This window comes from Protopterus annectens, chromosome 2.part2 (genome assembly GCF_019279795.1).
Source record: "Protopterus annectens isolate FY-2018-M chromosome 2.part2, PAN1.0, whole genome shotgun sequence".
Classification (NCBI taxonomy): domain Eukaryota; kingdom Metazoa; phylum Chordata; order Ceratodontiformes; family Protopteridae; genus Protopterus; species Protopterus annectens.
In genome coordinates, this window is record NC_056730.1 from 1,151,242,660 (window position 1) to 1,151,266,366 (window position 23,707).

A 23,707-nucleotide genomic window follows, 5' to 3' on the forward strand; every position below is an offset into this window, starting at 1 on the left:
AGCTGCTAGAGTAAGACCTCTACCTCCCAAGGAGAAGTGTGGTATGTTGCAGAAAAAAAATGTGGAAAAATATCTAAACAAGTTATACCATTATTCTATGTTCTTTAATTAATTATAAACTAAAGTGGATTCAGTAATAATGTGCTAACCAATTATATAGATTTATTTGATTTTAATAATGCAGAAAAATAAAACAAAAATGAACATAAAGCATTGGGGAAATTATATGCATCAGGATACGATCACAAATGATGAAACATATTGTAACTTAATTTTATGCAAAGTAATGTATTCTGGGAAACAATCGCAGGAATAATAGATATCCAGGTGTAAGTGGAAGGTGAATTATAACTCAGTAAAATGGTTTCAACTGAGTGAAATTAATCTAGAGAAAAAAAATAAGTAATAAAACCAAGAATTTATATCAATAGCAGATGTTTAACTGCACAAATTGAGCACAAAATAAGATGGTTGCATGAGTGTAAAACAGATTGAGACTTAACACTGAGTAATGACACTGTGATGTTTCATGAGATGCAGATAAGGAATAAGTCTGGAAAAGATAAAGTATCAGGTCATAGCTTTGGAAACTGTTATAAGTGCACCAGGCTTTCAATACGCTATTGTTATGTCCCTGTCATATTAATACAACCATGTTTTGTCCAGAAGGCGAGTTTGAGCTATAAGAGCAAGTTTCTTGAGTTGAAAAAACACAGCAGTACACATCTGCAAAAAATGACAGCTATAATATTTCTGACATTTTCAGAAGAGTTTTATACAGAAGCCTATTGGAGGAAAATTATGCATCTAAAAACGTGCAACTGTAACGTTGAAAGTTGGCTAGTGTTGCTAAAGTTCCTTTTATGGTATGAAGGGGGAAAGTGGATGCTCCTTTCATCATCCTCAAACTGTTAATGCTAACATACAGCACCTAGTAATCCAGATGGATTGTACACACCAATCAAGTTAGTGTCAACAATTTACTGATTTCTGATAGGGTGCATTATTATCCAATGGCATAAAATGATCACAGGCCTTCTGAGTGCCCTAGGTTAACATTGCATAATGATACTACTTTATCACAGCATCACTGTTTTAACAAACTTCTTTACACACAAATAAATTAAGTAGACAGCCACTCCTTCCCTGCACTTATCATTATCACATTTCTGTTATAAATGAAATGGAAACAGGCAGGCATGCACATTAACCATTTTAAGAATTGGATCACATGACTAAAATATTTAAATTAAAATATTTGCTAACTCTATAGTTTATTTCAGTTTCCTCTGTGTTTAACTGTGGGTTACACTTTAGCTTTTTGGAAGTACTGGTGCATTTTGAGAATGAGAAATCAACTGTCTTATCCAGGACAGACTCATTTCTGGAATGTTAATATTTCAGGAAGGTCCTTCAGTCATTAGATGTGTTCACTGCCCAAATTTCAAAGATGAAGGCATGCCTTACTAGGTCCAGGCAAAATAGGTAGGATTGTGGTTATGCACTCAAAATATTAAACAGAATCTATATTAGTTTGCCAAAACTTATCTTCAGCGAACACCTTTTCATCGACACATATTCAACGAAAATCACTTCTGCGAATTGATGAATTTTCAAATGGCAATGAAACAATTGCCCTGCAGCACAATGGAATGCACAAGTAACTAAATCAAACCCACACACCCCGACACCCCTCCAACTATATAAACCAGCTCCGAAATTGCACTACAGTGGGGAAAAGGGCAAAGTTATGTAGTTGGCCAACTACTTCACTGCCCTTGGAAAATTCAGCGAATAGTGGAAGTAATTTTCACTGAATATGTGTTGATACAAAGGTGTTTGCTGAAGATAGGTTTTTGAAAGCTAATATAGACCCGTTAAACAGTGGATGGTTGGGGAGGGGGTCTGTAGAATGGATAATAGGAAGTGGGAGGTGATGAAGAAATAATGATTCTCATTACTTTAGGAACTGACATTAATAGAATGGGTATCTACCAGTTACCAGCATTGGCAAAGTTAACATTACAGTGTTAGAATTCCCCATGCCAATGACATGGGGAGACTGTACACACACTGATCATTCAATTTTTCAGAGTGGAAATTAAAAATGAATTACCAATGAAGCAAGTAAGATGACAGGTTTCTTCACTGCAGTTGTCTGATATTAGTTGACTGTGAATATGTAATGTCCAGGATTTCAAATATTAAAAGTGAGGCTGTCTGCACTACCAGTACCACTCTACTATGGTGATAAGGTGTTAATGGCCAGCAGCTACATGGAAGGAGAAGACTTAGGAAGACATAAAAACACAAAAGAAATCAACAAAATGTAATAGTAATATTTTCAGTATGCAAGAGATAGTTTGTTCTTGTCTTATATATAGATGCCCAGTCTGCTAACATTTATACATAAATTATATATATATATATATATATATATATATATATATATATATATATATGGTTCCACTTCTAACCATCAAAATTTCAAAACATTGAAGTTCAGATCATCGAGACCAGAACATCGAATTTTGAAACGTCGAAGGTTAAAAAAAGAAATATAATTTTAACAATTGTGTATGCAAGCAAGCTTCGCCCCCCTGCACCCCCCACACCCCCCCTACTTTAATATTCCAACTCCGAGACCGCACTACAGTGGAGTAAAGGGAGTTCTCCCATTTAGCGCTATATGCAGAAGTGCTAAACGGGAGATTTTCCGTACCCTATCTGTAGTGCCATCACACAGATGGCACATAGACACACACAGTATGCAGGGCACCTTGGTGTCCTGCAAAATGACAAACATTCTCCCACCTACACTTACCCTTTTCTTCCCCTTTAAACCTTCGATGTTTTCAAACTCGATGTGTTCTGGTCTTGATGATCTGAACGTCGATGTTTTAAACGTTCGATGGTTTGAATATATATATTTACATATATACACATTTACATAAATACATATATTTGTATATGTGTATATATATATATATATATATATATATATATATATATATATATGTGTGTGTGTGTGTGTGTGTGTGTGTGTGTGTGTGTGTGTGAGTGTATATATATATATATATATATCAAGGTGTACTTAACACAGACCGGTTTGTCATGGCACAGATCAAGACAGCAGCCTACTGATACTGCCCTGATATAACTCAGAAGGTCTACTATGGAGAAGATAACATGTTTCCTCCTCCCTCAGCAATTAAACATAGAACTAGAAACAAACTTATGGGTAGTTCTTTCAAGTAAGCTAAATAAATAACATGGAAAAAAAGCAAGGAAGGAAGGGGGAATTCTAGTAACTGTAACAGCAGGCATCTGCAGAAGAAAACAGGAATTTGTAATCCCTCTTTAAAGATACCAGGGTGTTATTTGTAGTGCTGCATGTAGCTCTGGAGTCCCCATCTCTGCATGGATGAAGGCAGGATAATGAGCTCAAGAATGTGGCAATTACAAGGAGCCAGGCTTACGGACGAAGTCATGAAGACAAACAAGCCGACTTCCTATGCTTTCCACTAAAGATATGATGGGAAAAAAACTTTTGAAAAAAAGCATGACAAACTGCACTGCAGCATTAAAACAAATAAGATTTCTATAAGATCAAGAAAAAAAAAACTCTCAGAAAAGAAGGAGGCATTCCAGAGGCAATATAATGAATTTTTCACAGAGCAGGAGATGAAATGATATCATAGCCTTTCAGCCAAGGCTGTGAATTTAAAAAGGAGAAATTCCCTGATGGGATAGAGCAATCTACTGTAGTCTGGCTGGACTGAAAACATGTGCAGTCAGATTCAATAAAGCCTACACGGTCTGTTTCTACCGTGTGCGCATTGTGCCGTGATGCATACACGGTACCAAATATTATTTTACATTCAGTAAGCAGCTCCACACAGTATGCAGACCTTTGTAAACAAGGTAAACACCATGGCATGCAAATTACAGCATAAGCAGCTGAATTGTATGCTAATCAACCAATTCAAGATGGAGGACCTATTCAACAAGCTATAAGGCAACCATGTAGACTCAGTGCTGGTTTACCCTGCAGATTCCAAAACCTATTGGAATAAAGACACGGAAAGGAGTCTACACAGAAACAATGTTAGGGGCTGTTGTTGCTTTAATTCGTGTGTATGTGCAACAGACTGAAGTCTATGAGGCTGCTGCTGCTAATAGACCAGACCAAGAAGGAGAAGAGTTTTCAGACCCTGGTTAACTTATCGCAATCTACATGGCATGGAAATTGTAGAACACTACAGGGTGGATAGAGACACACTACAGGAACTCTGCAACTTCTGTCATCCTCAACTCAGAGCCAGGGCAAACTGAGGGGAACCCATCCCAGTGGAGACAAAGGTATGTGTAGCACTTATAAGTTTAGCTACAGGTACCTTTCAGAAATCAACAGGACATGCTGGGGGTGTCACAGGCATCAGCATCCAGGATCCTCCATAAATTCCTGAATGCAATGCTCCAACATGCTACTGACCACATATATTTTCTCCGTATTCCTGAGGATATGGCCAGAAATATGCAGGAGTTCTACCATGTTACACACTACCCTGAAGTACTGGCTGCCATAGATTGCACACATGCAGAAATTAAGGCAGCACATGGGGAACAGGGAAGGCTCTCCTTAATTAGAAAGGGCATCCACTCTATTAACTGCTAAGGTGTTTGTAATTCCAAGGGAATCATCTTAAATGCGGGTGCTGGCAACCGAGGCAGTTACCATGACTCACATATCTGGCACACCTCCAAACTATATCAGATGTTCACTGTGGGGGTATCCCACAGAGTCATTTACTGGGGAATGCAGATTATTCACTGGAACCATGGTTGATAACACCCATCAGAAATGCACATACACCTGCTGAAGAATGACATAATCTGGCACACGCTCAAACCAGAAATATCATAGAGTATGTGTTTGGGCTGCTGAAGTCCTGGTTCTGTTCTGGTGCCTAGATACATCTAGGGGAGCCCTGCAGTACAAAAAACATGCACGTACTGAAATATTCACAGTATGTGCCATGCTACACAACATCATCCTGAGGAAACAGCTTCACCAGGATCAACAAGGGGAAGGGGCACACATCCCACCACCAATGGCAAGGTCACCACAGCCACAAGGTGGTGAGAACTCAGCAGGGGAACCAGCAGCTGCTGTAGGTGTAGGCAGACATAGGGATGCTCAATATGCCCTTGCATTGGCTAAGAGACAATGCATAGCATACTCACTCACCGCCTAAGGGCCTAAACCTTCCACCTTCGCACACACATATAGTAACATTGATGCCAGGCAATGCTCACAAACTTTATCTACCCATGTAATGGCTGAGACAGAGTCAGCCCTAAACTAAAACTGTTGCAGCTGCTGGATTTACAAGGTAAGTGTTGAACATGGAGTGTATTGTGTAATATGAATGACTGCCATATCCTTGCATGTTGTTACTTGGTTGTGTCAGTGGCCCTGTGGCACACCTGATCATATGTCCTGCTGTGGCCACCTACTCCATTCACATCTGCAACTATCTATTGCCAAATTTGCATTCTGCCTGACATATCTCCTTGTCACCTCTCAAGCAGAAAGGCACAATGTCCCCTAAAACCTTGCACAATTACCTGATTCTCAGGGTCACTAAAGGGTGTTTTTTAGGGATTGAGACACCTGTGTGCCACAGTCCTAGGTGTCCTACAATACAACAGAAGGATAATATACATACGTATCACATAACTACATAATAAAAGTTCCCAGATAAAACAGAAAAGGTAGCATTTCAGTATTACTCACTGGAGAAAACATAAAATGGTCTACAGATGTGAAATATGAACAACAGGCTGGGTGCAAAAAAGGGAGCATAACAATAGCAAGATATCTTTGTTTGTGCCATAAAAGAAATGCAGCTTTGCTCCCCACCCCCAAAAGAACAGGCAAATTACACATTTTGCTAACAAACCATCTTTGAAATGTTAAAAGTGTTGTCAAATGAAATGTCCCTGAAACATGTCTACAGATTTATCACAGAATATTCCATTTTAAGGTATTGCCAATCATGTATACACATGAAAGGCTCTAACAAACATTCTCATGCCACCAGTACACTTCAAACTAATGTATACAGATAAAAGTGTATCATTTGCTAATCAAAGTATATATATAAATATTTGAACAGATTTTTCTTAATAACATTTCAGCATATGCAGTATATGGCTGAAAAATGCAAACATACCTTCTCAAGGTCAGGAATCTTCTGTGCAGATATACCCCAAAGTAATAGCCTCTCTGCTGTATTCTCTACATAAGCAAATCTCCTCACCTTCAGGGTCCCTAGCTGCATGGTTTCTTTTTTATGGTGTAGATTCAGAGCTGTCAACATGGTGAAGATGAAAATCAGGTGTGACTTCATTAGAATTGCTGAATCCCAAATACTTGGCTCCTTGCATCAGATGTAAACATAGTGCAGGTAATCCCTCAGTCTTTGTTTTTAATGGATTGCAACTGCGAATGATTACTGGTGGGGAGAAGGAAAACACAACATCAATGCAGACTCCCCTACATACAGTGGATGTGTCAGGTTAGACTTACAAAGTGTTAAACATAATTTTGCAAGGCTGGAAATATAAATAAGCAGCACACAATTTACAGGTTCTGCTCATTAACATCTAACCTCCCCTTCATTTGTTGGCAACTATATATTATATTATATTATATTATATTATATTATATTATATTATATTATATTATATTATATTATATTATTGTCATTTAATATCATCACACATTTTAAGGACAATGATATAGAATGGCTTACAGACTGCATGTCTGAGATAACTGGTCAGATAAGACAAGAATGAGCAACAAACACAGAGTTGTAAGACAGAGCTGTATATTTGCAAGCAATATTCATAAATGCTTATGGAGTCATTCAGTGCACTACATCCAAAATTAATAAATGTACAAATAATTGTTATATGGTTTCATAGTACTGTAGATGATGGTGCAGTTGCTTGTATCCAGAATTATTCCAGTTCCCTGCTGCAAAGATGTTTGTGTGGCAAAGAGGAATAAGGCACCTTTACTGTATTCTGAAGGTTCCTTGGAGTGTTATGTAGAAATATTTCATAATATTTTATGTGTACTAAAGTTTTGTAGTATGATACATTGCTTTTCCTCAGTTTTTTTTGGCCAGAGTTTGTGCTTTGTGTGGCTTAGTGCAACAAGGGAAATGGTGAAAAATGAATGTCAGATTTGGCTGTGCTTATCTCATTTGCATGATGCTTAGCAGTGCACAAACGTAGACTAGTGGCCCACCCAGAATACCTGCAGACAGGACATCTGCAAAAGTAGAAAGGTCAAAAACAATATTGCAATTTTGCTTTCCATCGTGCAACTGCACTTAGCGGCATTGCACGGCATTGCACAGTAGTTGACAAGGTTCTGCAACACATGCAGACAGGACTCATACAGCCAATAACTGAAACTGGATACATTCAATTTATTCTGTTGGTGTTGCGTGGTGGTTAAAACAAAGAACTTAAGAATTAGTAGGACATTATGAAACTGTCTTTTAACTAGTCCTGTGGCAGTAGGTGTAAGTGCAGGGCTGGAGTACAGATGGCCGTGGGTTCTAGCACAGGATGTGCAACCTATTTTTACTATTGTAACAGTGCAGTTTATAGCACTGAACTGAAAAATAGACAAGTTTTTTTATTTTTTATTTATTTAATGATTGTTAACTGGGAAAGTCTGACTTGGAACTTAGTCAGTTTTCAGCAGATGCCTGGGATGAAACACTCCAGATGCATGTCTTTGAATGTGGGAGAAAACCAGAGAACCTGGATGAAACCCACATGAACATAGGGGGGACATGCAGACTCCACACAGAAGGCACTCCAGCCAAGAATTTAATTGGAGAACCTCTTGCTGTGAGGTGACAATGCTACCACTGCACCAATGTGCCATCCATACAAGTATTTCAACATTCTTGTGGCAACAGGTGTAAGTGTAGAACTACCATACACATGGCCCTAGGTTCTAATACAGGATATTCCATACTTTCTTATGTTGTTCCACTTCCCATTACAGTCACTCTCTATTATAACACCATGGACAGTGGAACTGATATGGATTATATGTATGAGGAATAAGACACCCTTATTGTGTTTTCAGATGTATGACTGAGGATATACTATCTACTATATTTCTGTAAGTATAATTCTGCTATCTTGACTTGCATGGCCTTCACAATTACATAACACACATACACAACTGGATCTATATACAAGAACCTATTCAGGTCACACACATACATGTGTAACACCTGAAACTGTCACCTGTATTTCTGAATGATTCTTGACTGTCTGAGCAGTACTTCTTCTGTGGCAAAGATGGAAAATTAACACTGTAGAAGAAAATGCTTTGTCCCTTATGCCTAGGATTGAATCACACACTGAAAAATCAATTTTATCAGTGTGTAAAGGCAAAAACAAATGTGTCAGGGCATGACACTTATGCCCCCAGTGCATGTCTGCAAACTTAACTCACCTAGCAGTTATCTCCCGGTTTCCAAGGTACATCACCCAACACCCCTCAAACCAAGGCCAAATACAAGATTAACCTTCCAGTTTCAATTATTTATGTCCTCCCTGCTTGGCACTACTGCACACCACTTAACATTGCACAAAGGTGGTTGACATCATTGCTTGGGTTTGTGCACTACCAGTAAATGTGATAACCTGAACTGGCAGAAAAGCACAAGTTGCTGTTGCTGTAGTTCAAATATTAGACATGGCCAGCATTAGAGGAGAAGCTGCCCAGTTCAGGGTGAAGGGGTGGGGTGTCCAGGAGTCCAGGATATTTATTGGACTCCTGGTAAAGCACCACAGCCAAAGGCTTCTGCAGGGGGACTATTCTGGCTGCCAGTACAAGTCTGTGGCATGGAATAGTTTGGCTCAGGCTGTATCCAGTGCTACTGGAATCCCACAAACTGGAGAGTAGCGTAGGCATCATTTTAATGACCTACACAGGAGTAAAAGGGATACTGTCAACAGTTGGTTGAATGAATTTCAGACTGCGGACATTTCACAACTGTGCAATTATAATCATAAGAAAGTACTTATAATAGTTAGAAAGCTAAATATAGGCAAGAACTGTATGCATAATGCTCTTCTGTTCTTTTCTGTTCTTTCCCCAACTAATACTGAACGTGAGTTCAATAGACAGGCTCATGTTGCTTGAATGGAGAGACTGAGGGAAGCAAGTGGTATGTATGCAGCACAGGAGAAGTGTTATTGGAGCTTTAAAAGTTAAAGATAGATTTTTGGGTTTTTTACACAGTTGTAATGAGTTAAGCGTGTATATCCTAACTGTAAACCCAAGTATGCATGCATTACTTGGTAGCACAAATCAACTTTAGTAGTCAACTATTAGACTGCAGTCAGAGGTTGTGCATTCAAATTTCATGAATCACAACTATACAATACTGCATTTCTTTAAAATATTTAAATTAAAACTCTATACAAGTGGCACAAATGCCCTGCTGTTAACTACAATTTGTGTAATTGGAACATGCATATGTGCAGTATATGCACATTTCAACAATTACTATCAGCAATCTGTAGTTATAATGTGTATTTGTTAGGATGTATACTTAAATGTCATATTTCAGATAGAATAGTTGTATAACTGTGTTAATGCATTGTGTGTCAAATATGATGGTACTAATTTTATCTCTTTTTTTCTCTCACCCCAACCCTTATCTCTCTTTTTTATTTTCTATTATGTGTCATCAAAATGTCTCCATGTCATCCATCTGTACCACATCACTAAATGCTCCACAGCATAGTGAGGTAGGCCAGACCCAGTGGATCTGCCTGCCTTATATCCAATTTTCCAGGGCCTCCAAAGCATGACATATATGGAAAGACTGAAAGCCCTTTCACTGTACTTAATGTCATACAAGCTGCTGAGAGGTGAATTGGCCTTTCCTATAGAGCAGTCTCAGACCCTGCCCTAATGTAAATGCTGGAAATCCACAATTCAGATGAGACAAAAATCACTTATTCCAGGGATCTCAATCCAGCCTGTGACATAAAAAGAACATGCAAGAGAGACAGATATACCTCGCAGCGATCGCTGCTCCTCTGCATTATGCTCCCACTGCATGTGAAGCAGTGCTCCTCAATGACCCCATTCAAGTGCAAATGTGACAACTGGAAGGGTGATTATAAATTCACCCCAGGGTTGGCACATATGTCCTTCTTGGACAGGACCAGTTAGTGCTGATCACAAAATTGATCTGCTAACAATGAACACCTAACTATGCTCAATAAGGGTACTTGGGTTTTTACATGGCTACACTTGTAAAGGCCCTAGGGCCATTAGTCTAGTAACTTCCTAGGAACTTATGAAGCTATGAACCTTGCAGGCATTCCATCATCTTTTCTCCTACATCCAATGTTGATGTCATGCACTATAAGTTGGGCTGCAACCTTGTAAAAATCTAACTTGTGCAGTGGTGCTTGCATAAATTACTGAATTCTATAGTCTTTAGCTAGATAGGGGTTCTGTTCACATTGCAGTAAACTGTGTGTGTGTGTGTGTGTGTGTGTGTGTGTGTGTGTGTGTGTGTGTGTGTGTGTGTGTGTGTGTGTGTGTGTGTGTGTGTGTGTGTGTGTAACCAGAAGGGCAGGAGTGTGTATCCTACAGTTACTGCTCCAATCCCATGGATTGACAGCATTTTTTTTCTTGCAAATGCCTACACATCAATTGCATGCAGGCCTTCCAACATCTTCACTCCTACATCCAGTGCTGATGTCATGCACTGTAGGGTCTATATTATAAGAATGAAGTTTTAAATATTCGAACACCATATGGGCGACACTAAATGGTTAAGTATTTAAAACCTTGCAAGTGTGAACAGAGATTGCCATAGGGAAGTCTTCCCATTACTTCAACGTAGTGCGATCTTGGAGTTGGTATATTTAAGTAGCAGGGGGTGTGTGGGTGCAGGGGGTCTTGCCTCCCTGCTCAGAGTGATCAGGTAGGTTTTTCTTTTATTGTTACATTTTTTATTTTGGTTTCAATGGTTTACAACTTCGCTCATATGGTGTCACCTATATGGTGTTCGAAGTTGTAAAACTTTGTTCTTATAATATAGACTTGCATTATAAGTTAGTCTGCAGCCTTGTAAAAGTCAGACTTTTGCTGTGACACTTGCATAAATTAGTGAGTTCTATAGTCTGTGTACTTAGGTGGGGGTTCTGTTCTTACTGCTGTCAACTGTGTGTGTGTGCGTGTATCTTACAGTTACCTCTCCAATCCCATGGATTGACAGTATTTTGATACTTGCATATGCCTACACAAGCATTTCATGCAGGGCTCCCAACATCTTATCTCCTATATCCAGTGCTGATGTCATGCACTATAAGTTGTCCTACAGCCTTGAAAAAGTTAGACTTATGTCATGGTGCTTGTTTAAATTACTGAGTTCTATAGTCTGTGTACCTTTGATAGGTAGGGGTTCTATTCTTACTGCTGTCAAATGGTGTGTGTGCACATGTTTAACACTACAGAAAGCCTTTTACATCAGCATGTGGGGCACTGTTATTGCCATATTCTCCTCACCAGACACTGCTGATGTCATCAGCTATACTTGATTTGTGGATGATGCACTATTCCTACCAAGGCAGGGTCAGAGACTTGCCTGGAAGCCGGGGTGATGTCACCTCATCCTATACAATATGGATTACAGTAATATGGCTTTCAGTTTATCAACATACATCATGGCATGGTCTGTAGCCCTTGTGTTATTTCAGTGAGAAACCCCTGTGGTCTCTCCAGCTGTTGCATGTATCTGGTGAGGTACTTGCAAAAGAGAGCATTATACTCTATATTAATGTTCTGATAAGGTTCGAGTACAGGACTGTAATATAATCCTTAGATCTGAATATGATGGCATGACTTATGATGTACACAACATAGGCTTTCAATACTAGTGTGGACACTTTGTGGTCGAAGTTCATATTGCTATGTACACGTGTTCCCGATGTTTGTATCACTGGGTTTCAGCATAGTGGTATTGTTGTCAATGCTGTAAATAGCAGGGAATTCCACTTTGCAGAAGGACAAAATAAAAATACATGTTTGCATTTGTTTGTAGACCGTGTTGTTTTGTCACCAATCATTTGCCTCTTAGTCCCTACTGTAATATGTTATCATCATAAGTGGACTCAATGATTGCACCCAGTATGCCAGAATCATAAACACAGTAAGCCAAAGGCAGTATACTTTAGCCTAAAGTTTCAAGAAACAGATTCCAAAAAGTAAAGGGTCAAGCACAGATTCCTGGGGTATACTGATGGTGACAGCTCTACTGGTACAGATTGATTCACCAACTTTCACAGTATGAGTTCTGTCAGTGAGCCAGTTGGGTAAAATTAGGTTTAATCACCAGCTGGGAGAGTTTTTTAATGATACCAGTGTGGGGGATTGTGTTCAAACCCTAGACCATATCAGGATAGCCAGTATGCACTGTCTTACCTTCATCCACTCCTATCACACAGAATCAAAGGGCTGTGACAACATCACAGATCACCTATCACATGACACATCACATACATCTTCCTGACATGGTTGAATACACACTCCAACACACCCTCCACACAGACACTGTTCCTGTAGAAGAGTGTACACCAACATACCTCCATCTGAGTTAGGAGGGACAGCACTGATGGATGCATGTATAGACATATCCTGACTCTCCACCTCTGTGACGTAGACCAATGTGTCATCATGCACCTTTCTAAACGGACACTAGTAATATTCTGGCTGTGTGCAACACCTGTGTGAGTTGTTAATGGTACATCATGTCTGTTACATCTGTTAGATGTCTTCAAAAAGGTCATCAAGGGCATGCATAATGACAACACTATCATTCTTTTGAATATGACGAGCTCAAGGCATTTGAAACAAATCCACCCTGAATGATTCATTTAACACTGTCAGATGTGGACATAAACACCTATATCACCAAGTGGGTAGACCACTGTACCATATATTTGGCATCTAAATATGCTGAAATGTATGAAGTGACCTATATCTCAGGTCCAGTGATCAGGTCCATACATCAGGGCTGTCTGCTAAACCCTTTCTTGTCCATTATTTAAGTGACAGACATCACAGATAACATACATATCCTGTGTCCAAACAGCTGTCTGAAGGACTACAGATTGTGAACAATCATTGACTTCAACTGTGATGTTAGTGTAATACAGATAGTATCAACACACACCAAAGATTGCTGCCACAGACATGACAACACCTGCAATGACACAAAAACATGGGGGGATTTGTTACAGCAGGAAAACAAACACACAACGCAAGTATAATGTAGAAATCACACTCTTTAATCAGATGAATAGAGATTTGACCTGTGTCCTGGGGTAGATGGTAAGTGGAACGTCCACCTGCATGTGGTCAAAGTGCTGACTACTTCCTTGTATATAACACAACTACTGAGTATGTTACACCAGATGCGTGTGTGCTACCTGCTCCGTGCCCGGACAGTGTGCATGATTACCCTCATAGAGTGCTGACATGTCATAATAGTTGTACATGTGTGTTTGCACAGAATCATCTCTGATCACTCTAAATCACATTTGCTATGTCAGAGGCATGGGAATACTGGTGGTATTTTGATATTGTCCACGATTGAGCTTGTTTCATTTGATGTTGCCTGTGAGCCTGTGTCTCACTTGCTGGAGACCTCTGCTGAGATTATACTTGTATTCAGGCAAATCGGTTTGCACAGCTTCACAATATGCACCCCACCCCAATTGTATATAACATCCCTGATAGATGTCCTCTGCATTATTCCTGTAAGGATGCTTATCTCACAGAGACTTCTCCATTGTTATGCCAACTTGTGTGACAGTCACATAATACACATTTTCACTGTGCAATCCATATTGTACCATACTGGTATGTGATGGGTGTTGTTGCTTCAACTCTCTTCCACTCACATGCCCTCATCTGCTGTACATTAGGTTGTTTCACCTATCCTCATTCCCTGTGTTCATTCCTACAATTCATGTGTATGTCCCTATTCAATACACACACACACTTCCTCTGAGTGTTTATTTTACATGTCAGTCCATGTACCCTTACAGATCATTTATACAACTTCAGTACAGAATGCCAGAAATAGTATTTCACAATACTTTGAACTGTATACACCATCCTGTACTGTGCTTGGGCCATATACATAACTGTCACACCTCTCAACTGTCCATATTTTCACAAAAGTTCCAGATTTTTGCCTTATATATCTTTTGGTATGTTCCTTATAAAACCTGTGGTTTTCTGCCATATCACTGTGATGATCTCAGGACTGCTGTCATGCAATAATTATATGCATTTGAGTTTCAGACTTCAAATCCTTCAGAATATGTATCTTCGCACAAACCCCTTGTTATTCTAGCAAATTTCTAGGGTTAAAAGAGAAACAAAAGACAACAAGTCTTAAATCAATCCGGTGTCCACCAATGAGCGAAGCAAGCCAACAGACGTCTCGTAGATAAAAAATGTATTTAATCCAAATAACGCCCCAAACACAAAAACATTGTTCCCCCGTAACACAACATAAGCCACAAACTAGACAGAACAGACAGCAACGCCACGCTAAAGCAGTTTAGCGCTTTCAACCAGTTAATTGGTCTTCCTCAGAACTGCGTATTGGAGGCATTCAAACCAACTAAATAAACTTTTTGGCGCCAAAAAAAACAGGTCTTAAAGCCACATACTTGTGCCATAATATCAACTATTGTAAACAAATAATAAAGTAATGAAATAATAAAATAATGCAATATAATGAAATAAAATAAAATGTACGCTGACAACAAATGTGAACTGCCCAATAAAACACATAAGTATTATTAAATATTAAATTAAATTGTCATATTAACATAAACTATGTGAACTCGTAAAAACACATATTCTATTAATGTATAATGTTCGCTGCTAAGATTTAAAAATTACTACTATAATTTTACTACTATAATTTACAATTATAATTTGCTACTAAAGTTTATGTATTATGATGATGATAGTAATAATAATATTAATACTAATAATAATGTGGTGATAGTCACCCTATAATAACCTAACTGATGTTATAAAACACAAATGGTGTCCAGACACAAACAGACCATGGAAAAATTACTAGCAATACAGGTGGTAATAAAATAAAATACATAATGTAAGCTGTGATATATGAATGATAAAATAAGTAAAAATAACTCATTATACAAAACAAAATTAATGAATAATATTGGTAAAACTAAATTATGTGTTAATATATAAATATGCAAATAAATAAATAAATAGCCTCTATGTGAGGAGGCTTTTGATGGATATAAAGTCATTTAGTCCAGGTGGTGTAGTCGCATCCAAGAAAAGTTGCCACCAACTTTCTCTGTATGCGATAAGAGATTTAATGTCACCACCCCTAGGGTTATTTGGTATCACTTCCAATATTACAAACTTGAACATATGTGTCTCTCCATATTGATAGACATGCCTGTATAAGGCATTAGTGAAATCCTTGACCTTAATGCTATACACATGGTTATATATACGTTTTTTAATGCATCTTTCTGTACGACCCACATAAAAAGCCTCGCAAGAATCACATTTGGCTAAATATATAACCTGTCTGGTGTTGCAATTACCCTTTTTACAATTGATCTTACTTTTGTGCCCATTGTCTAACCTAAAATCTCCTTTGTTATACATAAATTTACAAAAGTTGCAACACCCGCATTTGTTGTTATATAAAACAGCACCAGTGTTTTTAATTTCAGTAATAGGATGCTCAAGTAGTTTTTTCATATTGGAACCCATCCGGTATACAAAATTCGGTTTCTTCCCTAATATATTGGCCAAATAAAAATTTGTACTTATCAAGTGCCAAAATTGAACTATTATTTGTTTGATTTTATCTGACCATATATTATATGGTATAATACATGCTCTCAAGTAACCAGGTCCTGCACCATTGTTATTCAACACTGGCAAATTCTGAATGTCTCCAGACCCTAATAATACTGTATACTTAGTACCCCGATTCCTCATAATATCGGAAATTATGTCACTCATCATGTCCTGTGGATACCCCCTTTCACTAAAAAAACTTTGTATTTGTGTAAGTTCTAATTCCAAATCCTCTAACTCTGATACCATTCTAACGGCCCTAATACATTGGCCCTTAAAAACATTTGTTTTCAATTTGTTAGGATGACAACTTGTATACTCAAGATAGTTGTTAGAAAAGGTTGGTTTCCTAAAAATAGTAGAACACACTTTACCATTCTCCTGGGTAACCAGTGTGTCCAAATATGGTAAACCTTTGGAATTATATTCATAAGTAAATTTTAAATAATCACTGCTGTTGTTTATGGCATCAATAAACCACAGCATTTCCTCATAAGTACCTTTCCATAACAAATATATGTCGTCTAAAAATCTGGAATAGTATGTTACCTTAGTAAAAGGGGTTTTAAACAAAATTCATCTTCCCAATTAAGCATGACCAGGTTGGCGTAGATGGGGCACATGCTGCACCCATCGCCACCCTGGTCTGCTGAAATATCTCCCCTTCAAAGTAAATATAATTGTTTTCCAAAACAATTGACATCATCTCAGTTAATAAAGAGATGGTATCCCATGATAGATCTGTATGATTCCTCAAACTGTTAGAAAAGGCTTCAAGTCCTTTCTCCTTAGGAATACATGTAAATAGATCGATCACATCAATGGTTATGATATATTGGATCTCAACATTCTCAAAACTGGAAACTGGATAATTGGAAAGGAAACACCACAAATCCTTTACCATGTGTGGAATCAGGGTATATATATTTTTTAAGGTCGTGTCAATAAACTTCCCCATCTTGAAAGTTTTAGATTGGCTACCCGATACAATGGGTCTCAGGGGGGGGTCATCACTATTTTTGTGGGTTTTCGGTATACCCACCATATTAGCCAACATGGGATGTTCAACTTTAATGAATTTATAAATTTCGATGGTAATTCTCCCATCTATCAAAAATTCCTCAATATAGGAATCAATCCTGCGATATGCTATGTTTAATTGGTTCCTAGAAATAGTAACATAGTTGGCTGTATTGTGCAATATGTCATATATTTTTTGTATGTATTTCATACTGTCATAAATAGCTATACCCCCCCCTTTGTCGGGTTTCATCAATCTAATAGATTTATTACTTCTGATAGATTTTAGTAATTCCCTTTCCTCAATGGACAAATTGCTGAATTCGTCAGCCTTATTGAAACCTTTATATGCTTTGTATATTTCCCTGGTAACGACCTTGTCGAAGCAATCAATGATTGAATTGTTAGGTGGTGTAAATTTGCTCCTAATAGTCAAATTTGCACCCTTATTAACTTTGCTCTCCTCTTTTGTACCACAAGTGATATTTTTTTCCTTAAAGTAAACTTCCAAATTAATTTTCCTGATAAATTTCTTGAAGTCTATTAGTACTTCAGTTAATGAAAATTTAGGACTCGGTATATATTTCAACCCTTTCTCCATCAATAAGAAATATACCTTGTCTATAGTCAAGTCAGTGTAATTGAATATATTAAAATGTCGGTACGAAAGCATCTTTCCTGTAACCACTATTGGGTCATCCTGCTCAAAATTGGTATTTTCAACTGGTCCTTGTTCCAATAAATAACTGTTTGTGTCTACTACATTAAATGTTCTTCCACTGGGTACAGGGAACGAGTTTGGTAAACCAATACTCGCTACCTTGTTCTGGTGTAAACCCTGTTTCCCCTGTTCTGATATGGGGGATGATTCCCCCACCTTTTTACCTGAAAATCCTCATAAACACCATTCCTAGAATTTGATTCAAATTCATAACCTGTGTCTCTCTCTGTCACCACATCAACTTCATTGGTATCAGGAATCCTAAAAGAGTTTCCCTGAATATTCCTTTTTCTCGGCCAGACATAAGCTCTCTTTTGTTGGTATTGTGTACTGTCTCTCTTAATTTTGTCTGTTTTACGCTTACAAACATTATTAGCCCATTTTTTAGCTTCAATGTATTGTTTGTTGTATAATTTAGCCCAGTCCTTGAACACTAAATCGTTAACTATTTGTGTATTCAAAATTTCTACTTCATGTATAGCCTTACTAAGTTTATCATCATAATACTTCATAAGTAGTTGAATATAACTAAATCCACATTTATCAAAAAAATCATTAAAATCTTTCATACATTCCTCTGTCAAATCAATACCTAAGGGTAATTTGAAAAATCTCAACCCTTTAGGAACAATCCTCCCATCAATACATTTCTGTAAATATAGAGTGTCCACTTTAAGTCCATTGATGGTCTTAAGTTTCTTTCCCAAAGAATAAATCATAGACTTTAAGTTAACAGTCCCAGGGTTGTTCGAACAGCCAAAAGGCGATGTCACCTTGTCGTCAACTCCATGGTTGTCAACAAAAAAGTCAAAAGATAAAAACTGATTGAACAAATCCACATCCTGCATAGCAGTACCAGACCCCATGGCTGATGTAAGCAAATGTGTACGCTGTCCAGTGACATTGGTCTGTGAATTAACTCTATTCACCATCGCAGTGGAATAGGTTTTGTGAGGTGGTCCCCTCTTGGGTTTGGTACCCACCCTCTTGGCTTCCATGTCATAGTCATAAATAGAAAAATCAAACGTGCAATCAGAGATGTTAATGTTGCTACTGGATAGCGGTGCAATAATGTCCAGACCTGGAGTGGGACTGGGATGAGGAGATTTCTGTCCATTGGGAATTTCGAAACTGTCATGGGAGTGGTCTTCCAATAATTCAGATGCCATCTGGTTGTCAGCGTGGTTGTTACCCTTATAAACTGTTCTAATAAAGGTGGGGCGAGAACCAGTCCCCTTATCAGTCACTAATGGTAAACCTTGATGATTCTTGTCCCCCAATCTGAGCGAGCCTGAAACAGGTATCGCTTCATTCTGTTTAGAAATCACTTCTTTCTGTGTCAAAATGTGACCGCTGTTAGGGGGTTTGTTGCCTTCGCGTTGGCAACACACCACTTCCCCCTGTAATAGTTTAGTAACCAAAAGGGACAACTGTTTCACCTCACCTCTCAATTCTGCTATTTGCGACGTAAATGCCTCTGTAGCGTTGTTGCTGTTCTCCGTAGTAGGCACATTAACGTCAACGGGCGCTGGATTCTCCGATGGAGTAAGCTCTTGGCATTCTCGGAAGCCGGAGTGTTCAACAACATCGTAATGGAAAAACAAAAGACAACAAGTCTTAAATCAATCCGGTGTCCACCAATGAGCGAAGCAAGCCAACAGACGTCTCGTAGATAAAAAATGTATTTAATCCAAATAACGCCCCAAACACAAAAACATTGTTCCCCCGTAACACAACATAAGCCACAAACTAGACAGAACAGACAGCAACGCCACGCTAAAGCAGTTTAGCGCTTTCAACCAGTTAATTGGTCTTCCTCAGAACTGCGTACTAGAGGCATTCAAACCAACTAAATAAACTTTTTGCCAAAAACAGGTCTTAAAGCCACATACTTGTGCCATAATATCAACTATTGTAAACAAATAATAAAGTAATGAAATAATAAAATAATGCAATATAATGAAATAAAATAAAATGTACGCTGACAACAAATGTGAACTGCCCAATAAAACACATAAGTATTATTAAATATTAAATTAAATTGTCATATTAACATAAACTATGTGAACTCGTAAAAACACATATTCTATTAATGTATAATGTTCGCTGCTAAGATTTAAAAATTACTACTATAATTTTACTACTATAATTTACAATTATAATTTGCTACTAAAGTTTATGTATTATGATGATCGTAGTAATAATAATATTAATACTAATAATAATGTGGTGATAGTCACCCTATAATAACCTAACTGATGTTATAAAACACAAATGGTGTCCAGACACAAACAGACCATGGAAAAATTACTATAATTATATAAAATATAATTATAATTATAATTGTAAATTATAGTAGTAAAATTATAGTAGTAATTTTTAAATCTTAGCAGCGAACATTATACATTAATAGAATATGTGTTTTTACGAGTTCACATAGTTTATGTTAATATGACAATTTAATTTAATATTTAATAATACTTATGTGTTTTATTGGGCAGTTCACATTTGTTGTCAGCGTACATTTTATTTTATTTCATTATATTGCATTATTTTATTATTTCATTACTTTATTATTTGTTTACAATAGTTGATATTATGGCACAAGTATGTGGCTTTAAGACCTGTTTTTTTGGCGCCAAAAAGTTTATTTAGTTGGTTTGAATGCCTCTAGTACGCAGTTCTGAGGAAGACCAATTAACTGGTTGAAAGCGCTAAACTGCTTTAGCGTGGCGTTGCTGTCTGTTCTGTCTAGTTTGTGGCTTATGTTGTGTTACGGGGGAACAATGTTTTTGTGTTTGGGGCGTTATTTGGATTAAATACATTTTTTATCTACGAGACGTCTGTTGGCTTGCTTCGCTCATTGGTGGACACCGGATTGATTTAAGACTTGTTGTCTTTTGTTTTTCCATTACGATGTTGTTGAACACTCCGGCGGCTTCCGGCGAGAATGCCAAGAGCTTACTCCATACGGAGAATCCAGCGCCCGTTGACGTTAATGTGCCTACTACGGAGAACAGCAACAACGCTACAGAGGCATTTACGTCGCAAATAGCAGAATTGAGAGGTGAGGTGAAACAGTTGTCCCTTTTGGTTACTAAACTATTACAGGGGGAAGTGGTGTGTTGCCAACGCGAAGGCAACAAACCCCCTAACAGCGGTCACATTTTGACACAGAAAGAAGTGATTTCTAAACAGAATGAAGCGATACCTGTTTCAGGCTCGCTCAGATTGGGGGACAAGAATCATCAAGGTTTACCATTAGTGACTGATAAGGGGACTGGTTCTCGCCCCACCTTTATTAGAACAGTTTATAAGGGTAACAACCACGCTGACAACCAGATGGCATCTGAATTATTGGAAGACCACTCCCATGACAGTTTCGAAATTCCCAATGGACAGAAATCTCCTCATCCCAGTCCCACTCCAGGTCTGGACATTATTGCACCGCTATCCAGTAGCAACATTAACATCTCTGATTGCACGTTTGATTTTTCTATTTATGACTATGACATGGAAGCCAAGAGGGTGGGTACCAAACCCAAGAGGGGACCACCTCACAAAACCTATTCCACTGCGATGGTGAATAGAGTTAATTCACAGACCAATGTCACTGGACAGCGTACACATTTGCTTACATCAGCCATGGGGTCTGGTACTGCTATGCAGGATGTGGATTTGTTCAATCAGTTTTATCTTTTGACTTTTTGTTGACAACCATGGAGTTGACGACAAGGTGACATCGCCTTTGGCTGTTCGAACAACCCTGGGACTGTTAACTTAAAGTCTATGATTTATTCTTTGGGAAAGAAACTTAAGACCATCAATGGACTTAAAGTGGACACTCTATATTTACAGAAATGTATTGATGGGAGGATTGTTCCTAAAGGGTTGAGATTTTTCAAATTACCCTTAGGTATTGATTTGACAGAGGAATGTATGAAAGATTTTAATGATTTTTTTGATAAATGTGGATTTAGTTATATTCAACTACTTATGAAGTATTATGATGATAAACTTAGTAAGGCTATACATGAAGTAGAAATTTTGAATACACAAATAGTTAACGATTTAGTGTTCAAGGACTGGGCTAAATTATACAACAAACAATACATTGAAGCTAAAAAATGGGCTAATAATGTTTGTAAGCGTAAAACAGACAAAATTAAGAGAGACAGTACACAATACCAACAAAAGAGAGCTTATGTCTGGCCGAGAAAAAGGAATATTCAGGGAAACTCTTTTAGGATTCCTGATACCAATGAAGTTGATGTGGTGACAGAGAGAGACACAGGTTATGAATTTGAATCAAATTCTAGGAATGGTGTTTATGAGGATTTTCAGGTAAAAAGGTGGGGGAATCATCCCCCATATCAGAACAGGGGAAACAGGGTTTACACCAGAACAAGGTAGCGAGTATTGGTTTACCAAACTCGTTCCCTGTACCCAGTGGAAGAACATTTAATGTAGTAGACACAAACAGTTATTTATTGGAACAAGGACCAGTTGAAAATACCAATTTTGAGCAGGATGACCCAATAGTGGTTACAGGAAAGATGCTTTCGTACCGACATTTTAATATATTCAATTACACTGACTTGACTATAGACAAGGTATATTTCTTATTGATGGAGAAAGGGTTGAAATATATACCGAGTCCTAAATTTTCATTAACTGAAGTACTAATAGACTTCAAGAAATTTATCAGGAAAATTAATTTGGAAGTTTACTTTAAGGAAAAGAATATTACTTGTGGTACAAAAGACGAGAGCAAAGTTAATAAGGGTGCAAATTTGACTATTAGGAGCAAATTTACACCACCTAACAATTCAATCATTGATTGCTTCGACAAGGTCGTTACCAGGGAAATATACAAAGCATATAAAGGTTTCAATAAGGCTGACGAATTCAGCAATTTGTCCATTGAGGAAAGGGAATTACTAAAATCTATCAGAAGTAATAAATCTATTAGATTGATGAAACCCGACAAAGGGGGGGGTATAGCTATTTATGACAGTATGAAATACATACAAAAAATATATGACATATTGCACAATACAGCCAACTATGTTACTATTTCTAGGAACCAATTAAACATAGCATATCGCAGGATTGATTCCTATATTGAGGAATTTTTGATAGATGGGAGAATTACCATCGAAATTTATAAATTCATTAAAGTTGAACATCCCATGTTGGCTAATATGGTGGGTATACCGAAAACCCACAAAAATAGTGATGACCCCCCCCTGAGACCCATTGTATCGGGTAGCCAATCTAAAACTTTCAAGATGGGGAAGTTTATTGACACGACCTTAAAAAATATATATACCCTGATTCCACACATGGTAAAGGATTCGTGGTGTTTCCTTTCCAATTATCCAGTTTCCAGTTTTGAGAATGTTGAGATCCAATATATCATAACCATTGATGTGATCGATCTATTTACATGTATTCCTAAGGAGAAAGGACTTGAAGCCTTTTCTAACAGTTTGAGGAATCATACAGATCTATCATGGGATACCATCTCTTTATTAACTGAGATGATGTCAATTGTTTTGGAAAACAATTATATTTACTTTGAAGGGGAGATATTTCAGCAGACCAGGGGCGTAGCGATGGGTGCAGCATGTGCCCCCATCTACGCCAACCTGGTCATGCTTAATTGGGAAGATGAATTTTTGTTTAAAAACCCCCTTTTTACTAAGGTAACATACTATTCCAGATTTTTAGACGACATATATTTGTTATGGAAAGGTACTTATGAGGAAATGCTGTGGTTTATTGATGCCATAAACAACAGCAGTGATTATTTAAAATTTACTTATGAATATAATTCCAAAGGTTTACCATATTTGGACACACTGGTTACCCAGGAGAATGGTAAAGTGTGTTCTACTATTTTTAGGAAACCAACCTTTTCTAACAACTATCTTGAGTATACAAGTTGTCATCCTAACAAATTG